A 20,524-nucleotide genomic window follows, 5' to 3' on the forward strand; every position below is an offset into this window, starting at 1 on the left:
TGAGAGGACCCGTAAATTTTAAAATTTCCCCCTCGAATTGAATATTCAAACAAATTTCGGGTTTGCAGCCAGTAGCCATTGAATTCGCTGCACGATATTTCGACTGGGCACCTGCCAGTCATCTTCAGGTGACTGTCTTCTATGAATTCAACAACGACCGACAGGAAGCTCCAGATTTGTTTGAGCAAGAGGACCCATAGTCCAAAGCGATTTTGTTATATTTCATTTCATGAACATCGCAAATGTGTTGCTAGAGTTTTAGCGTTTAACCATATGTGTTGACTGTTGACAATGTGATAAAGAGAGCAGCGTCTCCTGAAACGCGTCGTTGATTTGTGCCAAGTGGTTCAACGCTACCGATCATTGTTGACGCAGTGACTAATAGAAAGTTCTTGCCAGACTTGGTATATGCCATTCGCGTCCGAGTAGGTCATGGGCCATCACCTAACCTCCTTGTGGCAGAACCTCTGGTTGAAGTATTCGGAAATCATTGATGGAGACATCAGTGAGCTGAAGGCGTCCATGAGCTGGGGTAGAAGGCGTGCCGTGAGAACCTGATGAGTATGGCGATTGCTCCCGAAATGCTGTTATCCGGATTGGAGGCAGTGTTTGTTTAGTCGCTACGTATTCATTACATTTCCTGACATTTCGTTCTTTGTAATAGAATAACACTTCAGTCGACGCTAAACACAGATTCTAGTTTTAGGCTACAACTGTACGTAGCAGAAATTTTTCGCCCAGTTGTTCATTTCTCACTACATTTGAGTTCCATATTTTGCGAAGGCTCTACAGTAAGCAGAGACGACTGCCCTCACACTTTCATCAGTGTAAGGGCAGTGGCGAAGCCAGCTGCCGGCTTTCTCCGCAGAGGGTTCCGCTTGCCAACTGAGCTGCGTCGCGGCGCCTGGCTGGCAAACAGAGCGTCGCGTGGGAGGGGGCGCGGGTGGAAGCTCAGCTCTTCTGCCGCTGCGGTCTCGGCGCTCCCATTTCACTGGCGCCGCATCCAGGCACCGCCAGCCATCCGGGACACCGCCGACTCCGTGCCAAACGCCCAACCGCAGCCCACTACTATCTCCAACATAGCATCACGACTAACTTTACTGCCACAAATAAGAGCTGCGTTCACTAAATAACGCAAAACATTTTTCCTCGGGCAGTCTCTGTTGTTGTTGTGGGACATTGTGGAATATACTCGCTTCTGCTCCTATAGTTACATTAAGGTCCGACAGGGGGCGGCGCTATACGTAACCTTCAAAATAGCCACTGTAACGGAGGTGCATTCCAAGCAGAGAGCTGTCATTGAGTTTCTTCTGACAGAAAACTAGACCATCTCAGATGTTCATAGGCACTTGCAGAATGTTTACGGAGACCTGGCAGTAAACAAAAGCACGGTGAGTCGTTGGGCGAGGTGTCTGTCATCATCGCAACAAGGTCGCGCAAACCTGTCTGATCTCCAGCTGATCGATCGGCCGCACACAGCTGTAACTTCTGCAATGTTGGAACCTGTGGGAACTCTCATACGAGGTAGTCGATGGATCACAAACAAACACCTCGCTGCACAAGTGGACGTCTCCATTGGTGGTGCTGACACACTAGTCTACCAGTTGGAGTGCTCAAAGCTGTGTGCCCACTGGGTTCCTCACTGCCTAACAGAAGACTATAAAGAGCAACGAAGGACCACCAGTGCGGAACTGCTTGCTCGTTACAAAACTGATCGTAAAATTTTTTTTCAAATTCATGGAGTGGCGTCACACCACTATTTCTCCGAAGAAGAAGTTCAAAGCCGTACCCTCAGCCGTTAAAGTAATGGCGACGGTCTTCTAGTACTCTTAAAGGGTTATTCCGTTTGATGCCATCCCTCATGGTGCAACGATCAACTTTGAAGTGTATTGTGCTGTCCTCAGGAAATAGAACAAACGACTTCAGCGTGTTCGTCGCCACAAAAATACAAACGAACTTCTCCATGGAAACGCAAGATCTCACACAAGTCTCCACAAGCGAGAGGAACTCACAAAACTTCACTGGACTGTTTTTCCTCATCCGCTCTACAGCCACCTTCCGACTTCCATCTGTTTGGACCAATGAAGGATGCACTCTGCGGGAAGCAGAACGTGGGTACATTCAGTGGAGATTATGTTGAAAAACAGGGTTCTGTATCGAAAAGAGTGAAGAATAATAGGGTATATTGAAATCCTAAATAAAACCAACTTCCTTTCGGGAAAAAATGTGTTGCATTACCTATGAGGTTTCTGGCTGGTTTGATGCGGCCCGCCACGAATTCCTCTCTTGTACAGCTCCCTCTAGTACCATCGAAGTTATTCCATATTTTTCCACATATTTCTTTCTGCGGAGAATCTCTTCATTCCTTAGCACTCAACATGCCATCTTAGCTGCGCTCCAAAAGTATATTCTCAGAAATTTCTTCCTCAGATTTAGGCCTTTGTTTGATACTGGTAGACTTCTCTCGGCCTGGAATGTTCTCTTTGCTTGCGTTGGTCTACATTGTATATCCTCCTTGGTTCGTTTGCCTCGGGTCTTTTAGTTTCCAAGGTAGCACAGTTCAGTAATAAATATTCTGTGTCTCTTTGAACACCACATAACAACAGGGATAGAACAATTAAGAACAAATGATTATAAAATTAGTACCGTCTCCGTGTAGAATGAACGTGGGAAAAGGAGTTGCAACGTATGTAGATATTGGACTGAAAGTCCAAAATATTGACACAATTAGTTTTTGTGTTGATCAGAACTTTGAAGCTCATATTTGTGAGTTGTTACTGCATAATACTACTTTCGTAATTGTAACTTGTCTGCACATTCCCTTTAGGACACTTTCAGCTATTTATGGGAAATCTAGTTGTATTATCGAGCTATCTGTCAGACAAAGAAGAAGCAGTTAGTAGTTTTTGGATCTTTCAATATGCATTTCTTAAAAGATACAGACAGATAAATTAGCTGGTATCATTATCTGGGTGATTCAAACTAATTCCAGTAGTCGGCTGTCCACCTCGTGAGCAGCGAGATAGCAGAGCCCTGATAGATAACATATTTACAGACAGTACTTGGGCTGAAACAATTTATGTGTACTCAGTTGTTAATGGAATATGTGATCATTACACACATTTAGTGGCAACAACCACTATAGCAACTTACGGCCCTGAGGCAGGTTCATACAAATCAGTGAACAGGAAACACTGTTTTAAGAATCAGTTGTAAGAAGTGGTATGTGGTGAGGGGTAATGCCACGTTCAACAACTGCTGCAAATTCAGTGCAAGTCTGAGCATACAAGTAAAATTACTGCAGAAAAGTATCTAACTGGATTTTTACCGTCGTCAGGAGACTAGCGGTACATCTGATATTTCTTCGTTTTTTCTGGTAGCTTTTGACTCTCACTTCTGGATCGCTGTTTCCTGTACTGTACTGTTTATCCCATTGAATCAAATTGAAAGATTGTATTATCACCGCAGAAACCCCTTGTATAACACGACTCAGATTTCTATTTAGTCTGAGTCATTGTAGCGTAAATATTCAAAATACAGAGAGTTAAATTACAAACATATCCTAGACATTGCCTCGAGTGACCCACGATTTGTGTCAGCAGCTCTTAAGTCGTCATATACATGTCCTAGCATTTCTTATTATATTTTGTGCACTACACATGTCGTAGAGCTCGCTCGTGCATGAAGAACTAATTGTTTAAGGTAATTCTAATGTCGAACTGTGGATCGAATCAAGACGATGCATCACTGAACAGAATATAGTGTGTTCAGTCTAGTACTCGAGTCCCAAAACAAAAATTCGCTCCATAGTATTCCGAAACAAGTGGCCGTCGTCGTATACGCAGAGACTGCGATTACACTGATACGAAACTCAACGCGCCATGAATTCAGGGAAACCATAGTGGTATCGAGGGTCTTGCCATTTAATTATGTAAAGCAGCTGAAAACTACACGTTCTTGATAAACGTGTCACAAGCGCGAGAACTACAAATTCATCTCAAGAGATGCCTTTTGCGCAAGCAGTAACTTTATAGAATCTCTTTTATAACTGGGATAAATTATTAATAGTTCAAAATTATAGGCATACTTTTATTTTTTATTTCCACTAAATAAGATAGAAGAGGGACAGCTAATATTTTAACGCGAGTCGCACTAACGATTTCATCCAGAACCCAGAAAATTCCAAATGTGCTTAAGGAAAGTTGCTGCTTTAACACACGAGGGCCTATTGAGCGGTTCCTTCTAAATCCAAATGGTTCAAATGGCTCTGAGCACTATGGGACTTAACATCTGAGATCATCAGTCCCCTAGACTTAGAACTACTTAAACGTAACTAACCTAAAGACATCGCGCATATCCATGGCCGAGGCAGGATTCGAACCTGCGACCGTAGCAGCACCGCGGTTCTGGACTTAAGCGCCCAGAACCGCTCGGCCACAGCGGCCGGCTCTAAACCTAAATCTCGCACCAGTGTTATGAGGTTCTCAGGCCATATTGTTTACTTCTTTGAAGTTAATGTTTTAAAACGTTTGTGTCAAAGGATTGTGAAAGCCGTTTTTCGGTCACTTCCGATATGACCCAGTAACTATGGGCAGAGCAAGACGATATATTTTATGGAGATGGTGCATCACAGGTCGTAATCAATTGGAGAACGCCTTTTTTTACAAACACCAAGAGCTGCTGATTAAAACTTCTCATTTTCTACCAGTTTCCAACAATCACAATAAAAAAGATTCCATACAGGCTGAAGCAAATAATTTATTATTACCTAATGAGGATCGGATAAACGAAACTAATAGCGAAAATTTATTTCGTTATCACCTCTTGGTGGTTCTCAATTATCACATTTTCAAAATATAACATAACGTACCATTTAAAGTTTCGTTGCATTGCAAATTTAAAAACAATCGCTCCAGAAACTACAATTTTCTTGCCAATGTTTGTACAAACTAATCATCTGGAAATTGGAAATTTGTGGCGAGGAATGTGGAACAAAACTACGGAGGTCATCGGTTCCTAGGCTTACGCACTACTTACACACACACACACACACACACACACACACACACACACACACACACACACACACACACACACACCCATGCCCGAGGGAGGACTCGAATCTCCGACGGGGGAGCCGCGCGAACCGTGACGAGACACCTCACACCGCACGGCTACCCCAAATAAGCATTCATTTTGTGTAAAAAAAAAGTCAGTCAAGCGGCAAGTATTGTCATTTTAGGTAACCTTGTACACTATCAGGACACACTTATGCAATGCTGAACTGACGACTAGACCTCTTAAGAGGTGGGCCTGCCAGTATAAAAGGATTAGTGTGTCGTCAGTAGAGCAGCAGTAACAGCGGACTGCGTCGACTAGGAGACCTGAGTGACCTTGAACATGGACTAGTCATTGGATGTCACCTGAGTAAGAAATCCATGAGCGACACTGCAAACCTTCTAAAGCTGCCCAGGTCGATTGCTGGTGATGTGACTGTGAAATGGAAACGGAAAGGAACAAGCACAGCTAAACCAGATAGACCTCAGGGGCAGTCGAGCATTGAGGAGGGTGGTTGTAGAAATAGACTGAAATCAGTGGAACGAATCACTCGTGAGTTACAAAGTGCTACTAGCATTTCATCTAACGCAATGACTGAACGTAAGGAGATAGAGAACTGGGTACACTAGCTGGGCGGGATAAGCTACACATTTCTGCAGTCAACGCTAACCGATGCTTGACGGGGTACAAAGAGAGACGCCACTGGACGGTGGAAACGAGTCATTTGGACTGATGAATCACGTTATACCCTGTGGTAACATGAAGCAAGGGTTTGGGTTCGGCGAATGCCTGGACAACATTACCTGCCATCATGGGTAACGCCAGAGTAAAGTACAAAGGAAATAGTATTACAGGATGGGGATGTATTTCATGGTTCTGCGCCACGAATAAGCACAGCCGTGGATTTGGGGAATTCTTGTAAATCCCTTGCAGCTGTGGCTGGAAGGCAGTAGTTAAGGGGCCGATTGGTACATCGGATGGCAGGCGCGGGCGATGTTGATATTTTGCAAACGATTCTGCGAGGCAGGCTTAAGACAACACTCGCAGACCAGTATGGCCCAACGGACACTGTGAACAGGGCAGCTCAGGGCACCGACGTGGTGTGAGGAACCCATACGTTGCAGTTACAACAGCGCCTAGTGACCTACGTGTAGGGGCCTAAGAGGGCTGAGAAAAGCTGACGTTGTAATTGTCAAAGAGCACTTCACTTGTTCACTCTAGAGGAGCTATGTCAGCAGCGTAGGGAAAAGATGCAAAAATAATTGAACCCGGAGGCTAAAGCAGGCATTTTGTCGCGTCTAGAACCGGAGAGAATGACGATTGTTTAAGTTGCAGGCCAACTACGACGACATTTTGTTGATGGATATCGGCGGACAGTCGGCCCGCTGAAGCTACTCCAACCTCCGCTGCACGGACGCACCATTATCGTGGCAGGGCACGTCGCACCTTGGAGCTGAACCGGCGCGAGGAGCGAGAGGGCTAGCCTCCCCTCTCTGGGTGGCATCGTCCAGCCGACTGCAAGCTCCTGGCTGCAGGGGCGGGGCCAGGACGCGAACTCGTGACCTGCCGGGTGCAGACCACTGAACGAGCTGCCCTGGGCGGGCGGCCGGAGCTGCTAAGGCTCACTACGAAAATGGTGGTAGGCGGCGTCCCTTCGGCGCTTCACGTGGGGCGCACGAGTCGCGCTTGAAGGAGCGCCCAGCGGTGTTCCGCTCCAGGGGAAGAGTAGGATCGCTACGTCCGCGAGGCTGGGCGATCGGACGCCTACGCTGTAGATTCTGGCATTCGCTTTGGCGCTGACCCACGCACGATGCGAGGCGCCATCGCCGAGTTCAGCGCAAGACTGGCGGTGTACCTTCGATGTAATAAAGTCACACTCTGCACGCTTCGGTGTGAGTCATCCCTCTCTCCCAAACCATACCTTTCAGTCGTTCTGACACACTACAACCCGCGAGCTAGGGGGGTTGTATCAGTGTTAGGGCGTCGTCCCTTTATTGAGCTGACGAAAACGCTAAATGTGGAAGGATGTGAACACCTTGTATACATCGTACAGTAAAGCAACGGTTCTGAGACGATAACTGTTTGTCTAAGCATTGCAAGGCACCCATCATAAAGTAGAATGTGTGAGGCCATGATTTGTGAACAATAGCATTCCTGAGGCACGCCGAGGCCTGGTGAAGACCTATTGGAACACCTCTACGATGAGTTAGAAGGTCGACTTCGCTCCAGATCCCACCGTCCAACATTACTACAGCTTGCACATACACTGACACCTCACTGAAAGTACGAGCGTTATTCCAAGTTACAATGCAATGTTACTTCGGGCATGAATGCATGTCCAGAGGAACACTGTAACTGGAATAACACAGGCGCTGCAGTATGTTATTTACCCGCATGCATGTCCAGAGGAACATTGCATCGTAATTTGGAATAATTCTGGCACTACGATTTCGTATTCATCCGCCGACAGCGGGGAAGCGACTTTCAAGTAAGATGTCTCCCCTTTACGGGAATACAGACAACGAATGAGAACTTGTCGTAGACACATTGTTGATGACATGTGAAAGTTTGGGTCAAGCTCTGAGTTGTGCACAGATAGCCTAATGGTAAGAAGACCGCTCGAGAGGGTTCGAGTACCGATCCGGTATAACTTTTCATTGTCGCCATTCCATTATACAGCTGATGGTTGTCTATATTTGGAGCTGCGAATGCATTCCCTGTATCTCATTGGAAGTATTCCCAGCAGAGTCCAAGCTCTCATGAAGACGAATGATGGACATACCGTATATTAATGTAGGTGTTCGGATACTTTTGATCAGACCGTATGTGTTGCAACAGGAAGTCCTGCAATGTCGACCCAAGCTGGTGAAAACACCGGTCAGGTGCACAGTAGACAGATTGGCCTACTATTAAACAGAGGATTGCTTAGCTGCCAAGTGCTTCATCCGTCAGTAAATATTCGTGGATTTCTCTGCAGTACGGCCGGAGGAGAGCCAAATAGCCGCGGATGTGCTACCTGACCTCGGCTGCGGTCCAGGATCGGGACCGGCCATTGTGGCCGAGCAGTTCTAGGAGCTTCAGTCTGGAACTGCGCGACCGCTCCGGTTGCAGGTTCGAATCCTGCCTCGGACAGGATGTGTGTGATGTCCTTGGTTAGTTAGGTTTAAGTAGTTCTAAGTTCTAGGGGACTGATGACCTCAGATGTTAAGTTCCATAGTGCTCAGAGCCATTTGAACCAGGATCAGGGTTGCAAGACGTCGTGGTCTCCTGACCTTCATTGCTTACATATTCCGCCCTAACAATCATATTCCACACATCAAAACGGTTCATTCGAACCCAAACTCGATAAGATAAAGTCAATGTTGTATGAATCGTGTAAATGATATGGTAATAACTAGTAAATCGCAAATGCGCTCCGAGGTTGAAATACTCGAGGCTGGCGTACACACATACATTCAAGACACGACGGTCGCAGGGTCTTTTAGTTCGGGAGAGGCAAACCGCACCCTTCAGAGGACGACTCAGCCTATCAATGTCAGCCGGTGACCACCCATAGAGCAGACAGCGTTTGCCCAAGTGAAAGGAAGAACGACCCCGTGTTAGGCTTAAAAGCAAATTTCGCTACATTTTGTGGGAGCGCCCAGCCTACGCACTCTTTACAAAAATAGCATGCAGTTTCAGAGATTTTCACAGGGAGACAGCAAACGCCAAATGCCAATGCTACAGATATCCGGATTAGTCGCGTTAAACGAAACGTCATTCTCCCGTTTTAGAAGAGAAATGCTGATTGGCAGAAGATATTCCTGACGCCTTGAAATGAAGGAGTAATGGAAGAGACCGAAAGATATACACCTTCTCGTCTGGCGTGGAGAGGGGCCTTTCCGTTGTCACTCTTGGAGCGAGAACATGTAACGAGAGCCTGTGCGCTCGTACGTGTACTCAAAGAGCGAGGAACAAGTCTCTCCTCAGTACTTCACTGGGGGAGCACCTCTCTCGAGAGCAAATCAGAGTGCGACTCTATATTGAGTCCTTGCGATTAAGCGTTGTCCACTGTGTTGGCCGACACACTTACTGTGCGGTGTGAACGGCCAGTGTGACAGTTAAATGCCTGCGAGCGAATTTTTGAGTGGCATCCTGGTGGACTGGTTATCTGACCGGTGTACCACGCCAATAGTTAGACTAGGGGCGAATAGGAGTCCTTGACTTCATCAAGGCGTAGGGAGAGTTTGATTGGCGAAGGTCAATCCAGATAGAACGAGAGTTATCTTATCTGTCAGCAGCGAGCGGCGCAGACAGCAGTCATCGCAGTTTACGGTACTGTGCGCTACAGCTCTTGCGAGCCCCATATTTCCTCCACAACAGTACACTTCACTGCATTTGACACGCGACAGCCTCGACCGTACCTAGCAACATTCTAATGGATAATTATTCGAGTAGGCGCGGCTCTCAGCTATTCTGCCAAGTCAATAACAGTCTTAAACTTTGTATAGAAATTTCATTAGCGAATCCTATCGTTAAGAGGTAACCTCACATTCCGAAAAGAACCCGGAAATAACTTGTTCAGTTCATAACTAAAAGTGCCATTGTGATTTCTCAGAATTTTTGCAAAATAAATAATTTTCGTTAGTTTCATGTGTTTCTTACACAGCGGACGACTCCAGAAGATATTTATTGCTGAAAGTTTTCCACGCATTTCTCTTTAGAACGTTAGGAGCGTCTGTCTGACTTCTGTAGTAGTGTGGGGGTGGAAATTGCATCTTGCAGGAGCCACAGGGTAAAGGGTACGTCTCAGATTAATTCGCTGCGCAGAACGACAGAATAGCACCCACTCGCTCACAGGGTGATGACGCTGGGCGCACCTGAGCCTGTTTCCGTTCCACTCAGGTCGGCTGGGCGCGTGGGCGTGGCGGGACGGAGTGCTGTCACGTACGGGGCCGGGGCGGTGCCAGTGAAGGTACAGCAGTGGCCACGTGAGGTGAGGCCGCCCGACTCAGCGGCGGTCACTTTCGCGGCCGTGACACCGCGAGGAAAGTCGCGCCACGCCGTACCGTACCGCGGCTGCAGCTGACAATCTCTCCGTCAGCTGCTGGCCGGGACAACGACTGCGCTTTCGCGCGCGTCTGTCCGCCAGCCGTCACCCGTCACTCTCCGAGGCAAATCTGACACATTACCTTTTATTGACGGACAGCTTCTGTTCTCCTCGCCATGTGTCGAGCTGTAGGTACCCAACAATTAGTCTCTGTACTGCAGTTACTGCGCTACGTGATGTCCGCTGTCAGGGGGGCGGGTGAGAGGAAAGTGCACAGTGTGCATGCGCAGCGTGAAAAGCGAAGTACCAGCGACGAACGTCATCCGACTCATTGTTGATGTGATGAGTGCGGCATTGTTGGCATTTGAAGTCTTAGGGTCCTCGACAGCTGACATGCCTAAAATGGCCAACGGCTGCTCGAGTAGTTCAGAGATATTTGACTCGCACGACGTGAGCGCAAGCTAACCACGAGAAACTACCAACAAAGCACAATAGCAGGCAATAGCTCTCTTTCAGACTTGACGATTCCATTGACCACAGGAGGAAACTGTAGTTTGCGCTGAGAGTTCTCATACAGTATATATGCATTCACAAAGGTTTCTAATGATTTTTAAGTAAAGTTAACAAATGGAAATATTCTTCATAAAATACCACAATACTGTCAACACAAGAATAAATAACATTAAATTTTAATTAATTGTAACCAAGCTACATGTACATCTGTACTCCGCAAGCTACCATGCGGTGTGTGGCTGAGGGTACTTTGTGTACCACTGCAAATACCCCTCCCCCCTCTCCCTGCCCTCAACTGTGAGTTCTAATCTCTCTAAATCTATCATCATGGTCATTTCGCGAGATGGCATTGACTCTTCTAGGAACGTACGCTCTCGAAACTTTAACAATAAACCACACCATGGTACAGAAAGCCTCTCTTGCAGCGTCTGCCACAGGAGTTGGTTCATCATCTCTCTGACGCTTTCGTGCTTACTAAAAAAACCTGTAAAGAAACGCGCTGCTCTTCTCTGGATCTTTACCCACAGATCTCGACTGGGTTTAAACCCGGGGAGTTCGGTGGTCACGGATGTACGGTGAATCCATCCTGGTGCTCGTTGAACCACCCACGTACACTGCTAGCTGTGTGACACGTTGCAATGTCCTACTGGTAGATGCCATGGTGCCAAAGAAAAATAAACTACATGTAGGGATTGAGAGATTGATACTTGTGTGGATTTCTGCATTCATTCCAGAATGACGAAACCACCCAGGGAATGCAACAAAAACATTTCGCACATCAAACGCTCCCTCCTCCGGCTTAAACCCATCCTATGATTGTTGCAGGGTGTTGGTTTTCAGACGTTTCACGTGGCCCACTGTAATAACCATATTTCCGATGGAGCATAAAACGGGATCCATCCGAAAAAGTCACCTATCGCCTCTCGGTGGACATTCAGTTGCGGTATTGGCGTGCAGATTCGAGTCTTCGTCACTGGTGACCAGCACTCAGCATGGGTGCATGAACCAAGCGCCTGCTGCTGGGGCCCATACGCAGTAACGTGCGCTAAACGGTGTTGGTAACCCCTTGGTTCACCAGGGCAGTCAGTTGCTCAGTAATTGCAACTCTATTCCTCCCTGCACATCTCTGTAGCCGTCGTTCACCATAGTCATCTATGGCCCTTGGTGCACCACAGTTGCCTCTGCGCCGATTTTGGATAGTGTCATTTTGCCATGTACAGTATACTTTAACCACGGCAACACGCGAACAATTTATAAATTTAGCAACCTGTGGCTGTACTATGGGCTGTTCATACCTGGAAGTCTGTGGCTGTACAGGTACGAGCAGCCCATAGTGGCTCCCCTTCACGCAATCCTTTTTATATATTTTGTGACTAAAGCCCTTCTGGCCTGTTAATTATTTTATATGTGCCACGTGAGTACTGCCTCTGTCTTTTATTGTTAGTCAGTACTTACAATTTTTATACAAAAAATGTCTTTTCTGTAAATTTGTAACTGTTATAGGCCATTTTAATTGTTTTAATACTAATAAAGGCTCTCTTAGAAGTGTTGAAACCTGGTCAATAAGACTAAAAATAATAGTGACCGAGGGCTCATTTCTTTCAAATTTAACTGCACTTTTTCCGCGTCCTCCGGTACGCTTTATTTACCCTTCACTGCTAGTGCTGCCACCTGTTTGTGAGTGGTTGTTGCACGCTGACGTCTGATATAGGCGGTGGTCACATTACTGTCGCTTAGTGGTGTGCTTCATGGAAGTAACAGCTTCCAGTGACTGATCTGCAATTGTATAATTATACAATACAGCGTCTTTCTGTCTATGTATTCATAATCGTGATATTTGGTTATGTTGAAGGTCAACTGCACCAGGTCTTTCTGTATTTCGCTACAATTTTCCGGCGTCGCGACTTCTATGTACACAATAGCATCATCCACTAAAAGTCTCATGCGACTTCAGACTTCATCTAGTAGGACATTGTGAAAAGTAATGGTCCTATAACACTCACCTGTGGCACGCCCGAAGTTCCTTTCACTTCTGAAGACTTTGCTCCGTTGAGAATGACACGCTGTGTTCTATTTGCTAGAAACTATTCAGTCCAATTACACATTTGGTCTGGTACTGCATACGCTCTTGTTTTTTTTTTTTTTTTTCATTAGGCGAAAGTGCGGAAGTGCATCGAATACGTAAGTATATGAACCGTGACTGTGTGGGTAAATTGTTTATATTTTTCTGCTAACACTCACATTTCTTTATCTTTATTCATAGATCTTTTAATCAGTTTGAAGGTGCGAAACACTAAGGAAAATTCCGTGCTTAATAAATGGAATGAAATGAAATAAAGAGAATTAATCACAATCGCGAGAATGAATTACAACGATGAGCCCCATCGTAGAGCTAATACAAACGGGTCAATCGAGAGTTCGATCCGAGCCCGACATTTTCCGAGCTGTACAGTCAAGCAGTTTGAGATGTGCTCAAATACAGCACTAATTCGTAACACCGTACTGCATGCTCAAGCGAAATTATACGTGTTAGAGTTAGGCAGAAAGGCGAAATTAATGTTGAAGATGTGGATGACAAGCAATGCGTCACTTGACGCACTTATGGACCAACCGATCATTTTCCAGCATTCACTAGAAGATGGCAACAACGTTTCTTGCTGAAAATACGAGCAATATCAAGGACTAACACCCGGCTGAACGTCCTAGGTTACCGTGATAAGTTTTACAACAACTGTCAAGAATATTTTTATTTAAAAAAATATATATTTTGTCTTTCTGTGGCCAGTTTCGAACATTTCGTTCATCATCAGATAACTGCATTGTAGTCACAGAAATGTCATGAATGCAACGGTACCATTGAAAGTGTACCCGTTTTGTTTCCGAAAATCTGCATTTCTCTTGTAGCACAAACTATGGCGTTGATAGACTCACCACTGTCGGGAACGACTTTTTATATCAAGCAAGGTGTGTTTAACATTCTGCTGTTAAGCAGCTTTCGGGCATAGCCCATCACCATGCAAACTGACAGAAGAAAATGGCATGCAAAACTTTGTCAATAAAACTTATCAAGAACTATTTAAAAACAAATTTTGCTACGACACTCTCAAAACATATCTACCCGGTGTACGTTTTCGTTACGCAAGTGATCAAGTCGGATTCATACGTCATGAACACACAACGACGCAGAATATCAAAAGTATCCTGACAGCATATTAGGCTAGTGGACATTGATATGAGAAGTGCCCACCCTTTGCGCTTATAACGGCTTGAACTTAAGACACTTTCACTGAGGTGTCTGTCTATGTGCGAATGGCTGTCCATTCTTCCTCAAGAGCCAAAACCAGACAAGGTAGTGATGTTGGACGCTCTGGTCTCGAGCGAAGGAGACGATCTAACTCATTCCGAAGGTGTTCCATTGGGTTCAGGTTGGGACTCTGGGCGGGCCAGTCCACTTCAGGGAAGTTATTATCCAGAAACCATTGCCTTCGATGCTGCTGTATGATTGGGCTCATTGCCATGCTGCCAGCTGCGTTGCCGCAATAGGAACACTGGTTCACGTCAAATCACCAAAGTAAGCGCTGCCGGGCTTGGGTAGCACTGGGGTGCGTGACCGTCCGGTCTGCCGAACGCTGTTGAAAAGCGGGGTGAACTCAGCCCTTGTGGGCAAATTGAGAAGTTACCTGAGTGAGAAGTAGTGGCTCCGGTCACGAAAACACAACGGCCTGGAGACCGTTGTGCTGACCACACGACCCCCCCCTAACCGCCTCCAGTGACGCCTATAGGCTGAAGATGACACGGCGGTCGGCCAGTACCGTTAGGGTTTTCCGAGACCCATTCCGACGGAGTTTAGTTTAGTACAGGGCTTTCCAACGTGTGGTCCGCGGACCCCTTAGGGGTCCGCCGGCTCTTTCATTTTTTGAATTTTATCCTGTGACAGTTTCCATGATCATGAACTAAGGCCGAAACATGTCGAACAATAAAGTTTTTAACTCAGGTGAGAAGTATTTCTTGATATAACATGTTCCTGTAATTCATGCAAGCTGTAGAGCATCATAGCACCAAAATGTTTACTCATCAGTGTTGTGGTTTACTTCCGCTTGTCGGCACAATCACGAATGTCTGAAACTAAAACATGTAAGTGTGTGTTGGAACACGTTGTGTTAATGCGATGAGACTGTTCAGTGTCCAAGTGCAACAGCTGATGAACTTCATATTTTAGCCTTAAACATTCGTGATTCTGCAGACAGAAACATTCAATTCGGTAGTAAGACTTTCAACGCCGCATTTCGCGCTGCACAAAAGATGAAAGTTCTCGGGAAAAATGGAGGCACTTTCGTTGGCAGCATGGCAGTCAACACATGCAACAGCTGGTTTATTGTCCGTGTTATAAATGAGACGAGCAAAATATGCGCAACCACAATGTCAAGATATAACAGAATATTTAAAGTTTAAACGTTGATAGCCGCTTTAAGATTTGTCATTATGGAGATATTTTCTGGAGTAAGGATAAGCCATTACGCGCCAGCCACTAATATTAACTTCGGGCGTCCAGGGAGTTGCGAAGAGTACAGTTGAGTAGCAAAATATGGGGTACAGAACATGTGTATACTCTGTACAACGTATGGACGGTAAGCAGTACACACAAGAAGAGAAGAAAATCCTTTGAAACCTGGTGTTAAACTCTGAAAACTACACCGATGGAAAAAATCGCAACACCAGAAAGAAGTTATACGATGTAAACCAAAGTTGGTAGTCGTGTTTCTACATCTGCAAGATGATACCCATTCACATTTCGCGCCACTCGCATGAGAGTGGCGCTAGTAGCGCCACTACGAGAATGCAAATCATATTTACTTTAAATACCCGCTAAAATGGTGGTGAGCGTTAGTCTTCTTTGAGACTGGGCGTGGCGTGGTGAGTTAATGTTAGTCAAGAATGCGGTTAAGTGACTAAGATGCTATTATCAACACCTCACTGAGTTTGAGCGAGGTCGTGTAAAGTGCTAAGAGAAGCTGGGTGTTCCTTCTCCCTTATTGCAGAAAGACATGGTAGGAATGTAGCCACTGCACATGATTGATGGCAGCAGTGGTCACAAGAATGCACGGTCGCAAGAACACAGAGCTCCGGACGATCACGTGGCACTGCCGAGAGGGAAAATCAACGTGTTCGGCGTATGGCTCTGGCGCATCATATTGCATCTGCAACAGCAATCTGAGCGGCCCCTGGTACCACAGTGACACAACGAACTGTTAAAATTCAATTACTTCAAGGACAGCTCCGAGCCAGTCACCCTCTAGCGTGCATTCCACTGAACCCAAACCACAGACATTAGCGACTTCAGCGGTATCAAGCGAGAGCTCTTTGGAAGGCTGATTCCGCCTCGATGCCAGTGACGGCTGTGTGTTGGATAGGGGTAGGCCAATTGAGGGCCTGCAACCGACCTGCCTGCATGCTAGACACACTGTATTTACACTTGTAGTTTTAGTATGAGATGCGATTTCATACGACAGCAGAAGCACTCTCGTGAATATCCCTCGCACCCTAACTGCATATTTGTACGTTAATCTGGTGATTTGACCTGTTGTGCTGCCATTCATGAACAGCATTCCAGAGCGTTGTTTCCAACAGGATACCGCTCACTCACATACCGCTGTTGTAACGCAACATGCTCTAAAGTGTGTCAACATGTTTCCTTTGCGTGACAGATTACGAGATCTGTCTACAATCCAGCACATATGGGACATTATTGGACGACAGCTCCTTCGTCATCCACAAACAGCACTAACCGTCCCTATATGGAACGACAGTGTACAACAGACTTGAAAATCAACTCAACAAACTGACATTCGGTACCTGTGCAACACAATGCATGAATGTTTGCATTCTTGTCTTCAACACTGTGGGGGTTATAACGGCTGTTCATGTACCAACGTTTCACATTTGTAAAGGCTTATCTCGAGCTTACATTAACCTGCGGTCTTCCACTGTTAATCACTTTACTACTTTACAATAATTATTTCTTGGCGTTGCGTTTTTTTTTCGTCTGTGTAGATGAATAGATCGGATAACTTGTAAAGAGGTGTTCAGTCGAATCGACGACAGTAGAAATTTATAGCACAACTCGACTATGAGAAGGGTTCTAGTGGTAGGACTCATCCAGAGGCATCAAGAAATTATTTATTTGGTACTGGAGGTTAAATGTGAGGCGTGGAAAATATAGAGGGAGACCAAGGTTTGACTACGATTACCAGCTGCAATTGGATGTAGGCTGCAAAAAGTTGTACAGACATGAAGACGGCTGCATAGGATAGACTAGCGTGGAGGGCTACATCAAACCAGTCTTCGGATAGATCATCATTCTAACTTCAACAACGGTGTTTTGATTCATTCATACCACACTTGTGTTTCTAAGGTCGACGTTTGAACAGTGCGTCTCGCTCCGTGGGAGTCGCGTCACCTGTGACTCCGGATACAGGCGGACCGCTGGCTGCTGCTTCGTGGTCTGGACGCCAAGTTCACTGGGTCACGGCAGCACGCGCTTGCCAGCAGCAGCTGCCCCAGGTGGCCACCGCCAGTCAAGGTCACACACACACACACACACACACACACACACACACGTCTGTTGCTCTCCAGAACTCGACACTCGTGTCCAGCATCTGACTCACCGTCGTAGGAAGTGCACTGAAGTGTAGTGAAGTGCAGTGGGTGCAGAAGTGTTGTACTGGCGTTGCCATCGTCTCATTCACCGTCATCACTATTGTAGTACAATCTTCAGTCTATTATTATTGTTGTTGTTGTTGTTGTTGTTTTTGTTGTATTCAGACCGAAGAGTGGTCTTACAAAGCTTTGGATGCTAGTTTACTTTATACAAGAACCTCTGCATAAATACAGGATGTTTCCAAAAAAATGACCTAATTTGGGCGGTAATAATTACTAAACATGGCACTTGCCGGCAAGGATATATGTGCTGTTTGAATGGGCGTGGCCTAGAGTTTCAGAAAATCATCGTTAGATGTTAGTCAACGCTTCTTCACAGTTTGCAGTCAGTCGGAAGTAAGATGGCGTCCAATCAACAGAAGACGTTTTGTGTGCTGCAGTTTGCAAAGAGTGAGTCAGTAATTTCGGTCCATTCGGTCCAGCGTGCTTTTCGTCGGCGTTGTGACACTGAACCGCCTGCACCCGAAAACATTAGTCTTTGGTATCGCCAATCTGAAGAGACAGGATGCTTGCGCAAAGGTAGGAGTCCAGGTCGAGCTCGCACTTCCTTTTGAGAAAAACACAGTGACTGGAATTATCTATTCAAATGCTACTGAAATGACTTTCTCCACAACTTCATGAGGAGTTCGATGAGTTTACTTTCCTACAGGATGGAGCTCGACCACACTGGCCCAGCAACGTACATCAGTTTCTCAATGACACTCTGTCTTAACGCTGGATCGGGCGCACGGAATCCCGAAACACTGTCCTGCTTTCTTGGCCTCCAAGATCGCCAGACATAACCCCATCCGATTTTCTCTTGTGGGAATATGTGAAGAAAAGTGAGTTTTTCTTGCCTTTACCTCGTGGCACTGAAGACGTGAAGAACAGAATAACAGCCGCCATAATTTCTGTAAAAGCAGGGAGTATTGAAATCATGTCACTCTTTTTGAAACACCCTGTATTGCAATGCACAGCCTTACAAACCTGCTTAGTGTGCTCAAGCCTCAACTACCCTCAACAGTTTCTACACCCCACATTTCCCTTCATTGCGAATTTGATTATTTGCCTTAGGGTGTCTCTTATTAATCGATCCCTTCTTCTAATCAAGTTGTACCATAAATTTCTTTTGTCCCTGATTCTGTCAAGTACCTTTTCATAGTTACCCGATATAACTGTTGAATCTTCGGCATGTGCACCACATTTCAAAAGCTTCTATTATTTTCTTGTCTATACTGTTTATCGTACAGTTTCCACTTCAGTACAAGGCTACACTCCAAACAATTTCTATCAGGAAAGACTTCCTACCAATTAAATTATATTCGGTGTTTAAATACCTCTCTTTCTTTACTAAAGCTTTTCTTACTATAGCAAGCCTGCGTTTTATATCCTGTTCTGCCTCCTGGTCTGCCTTCGGTAATACGATAGATAAATATAGATATAAAAGGAAGGTCGGTTGAGAAATGACTTCAACCTACGGATATGCACCACGTAGAGAAACAAGTCTTGGAAGATCCAAGAAGAGATGACATGAATAAGGCTGACCTGCGAAGGAGGAAAAAACGTCACGCCTAACCCCTGAAAGTGATGAAGATGACTCATGCATTGTCAGTTATTTTTTTCCCTGCATAGTAGAACTCTTCCACCATTTTCAGTGTCTAATTTCCCACTCTAATTCCATCAGCATTATCTGGCATAATTCGACTAACTCCATTACACTTGTTTTAGCTCATTACCACTTCAGTCATAATGCCCGATATCATCAGCAATGTTCCATCACTGTTGTATCAGTATCAACGTCACTAAAACATCGTAACTAATAATATCTTCATTATATCCATCACCACAACGACCACCAAGACTGTTACCTCCAGTGTCATAATATAATTACCACTCTTGTGAATGAGCGATAAACTACTCTTGTACCTGCAATGCTATATTTTTCCACATCTGCTATCTGGCATCCACCTGATGCTGCTATTACCTCTCCTAAGTACCTCTTCCTAACTTCGGCTTTATTCATTTTCTCTACATACTTTGTTTATAACGTTCGTTACAGTATCTTTCTCGGAGTGAATTGGGCAACCCTCTGTTTGTTTCTTGTTTTCAAAACTCTAGTTGGATGGATGAAATATGTGAAGTAATAAACACTGGACACATTCCGCAAAGACGAATGTTAATCTCACAGCTTCGGAGGCCCGTACTTATTACGTTGAATGAAAGATAGAAGAGGCAAAGAGGAGACGTACATGTGAACTGGGAGCAAGTGGAAGATCTGTCAGGGACAGAAATTCAGATTAAACGATTTTATAATATGTTGATTTTATCCCTTTCTTCCGTATTCTTTTATTTGTAGGTATAGAGTGTGAATTTATATACATTATGTTTTAGTCATCAAAATTTCATTCGATGCCGCTGCGATTTATTGGGGCAATAACCTTCTCCCATTTTTATCCAAAAAGCTTATAGAAAATGTAAGAATTCGGTATAAATACAGGATTATTTTTTCCAACGTATACAAACTCTAGGGACTGATCGATGAGAGGATAAGGAACAAAAAAAGTTTAATGAACTTATATCCGTAAATGCATGGTTTCCCTACTACAGACCATTTATTCAATCATACTTTGTTACAGAGTCTGCGGTCTAATACGCGCTGTACCATGCAACCACAATTACAGTACGCTGGTTTCTTCCCAGAGTGTGGTACTGTTACTCATACGTCATGCCCTAGCACCCTCTCCTGGCACAGTAATTGGTAATGTTGTGTCCGATTCACTTCTCATGCTGACTCACCTTGTAGTGGGTGTAATACAGCGTTGCACACAATGGTTCCGTATTCGAATCAAGAGCTCGGCGACATGGTGATTACTTACGGAAAGGCAAATGGCAATGGACGGTGGGCAGAATAGCTCTATCAGGAGACCTGTCCCGCAGACTACAACCACAGCATTCAGTGTTTGCAACAGTGTTCCGCCGTTTGTCTGAGACACGGTCGTTTAAATCATGAAGGAAATCATGAAGGACATACCCAAAATTTTCGGACACCTGACTTTGAGGAAATTGTGATTATTACTGTGGAAGGCCACCGCCTTGTCACTACCAGGCAACTGGCCCGCCCGTACAGGGTAATGGTTCAATTGGCTCTGAGCACTATGGGACTTAACATCTGTGGTCATTAGTCCCCTAGAACTTAGAACTACTTAAACCTAATTAACCTAAGGACAT

The sequence above is a fragment of the Schistocerca cancellata genome, chromosome 5 (assembly GCF_023864275.1).
Source record: "Schistocerca cancellata isolate TAMUIC-IGC-003103 chromosome 5, iqSchCanc2.1, whole genome shotgun sequence".
Taxonomy (NCBI): Eukaryota; Metazoa; Arthropoda; class Insecta; order Orthoptera; family Acrididae; genus Schistocerca; species Schistocerca cancellata.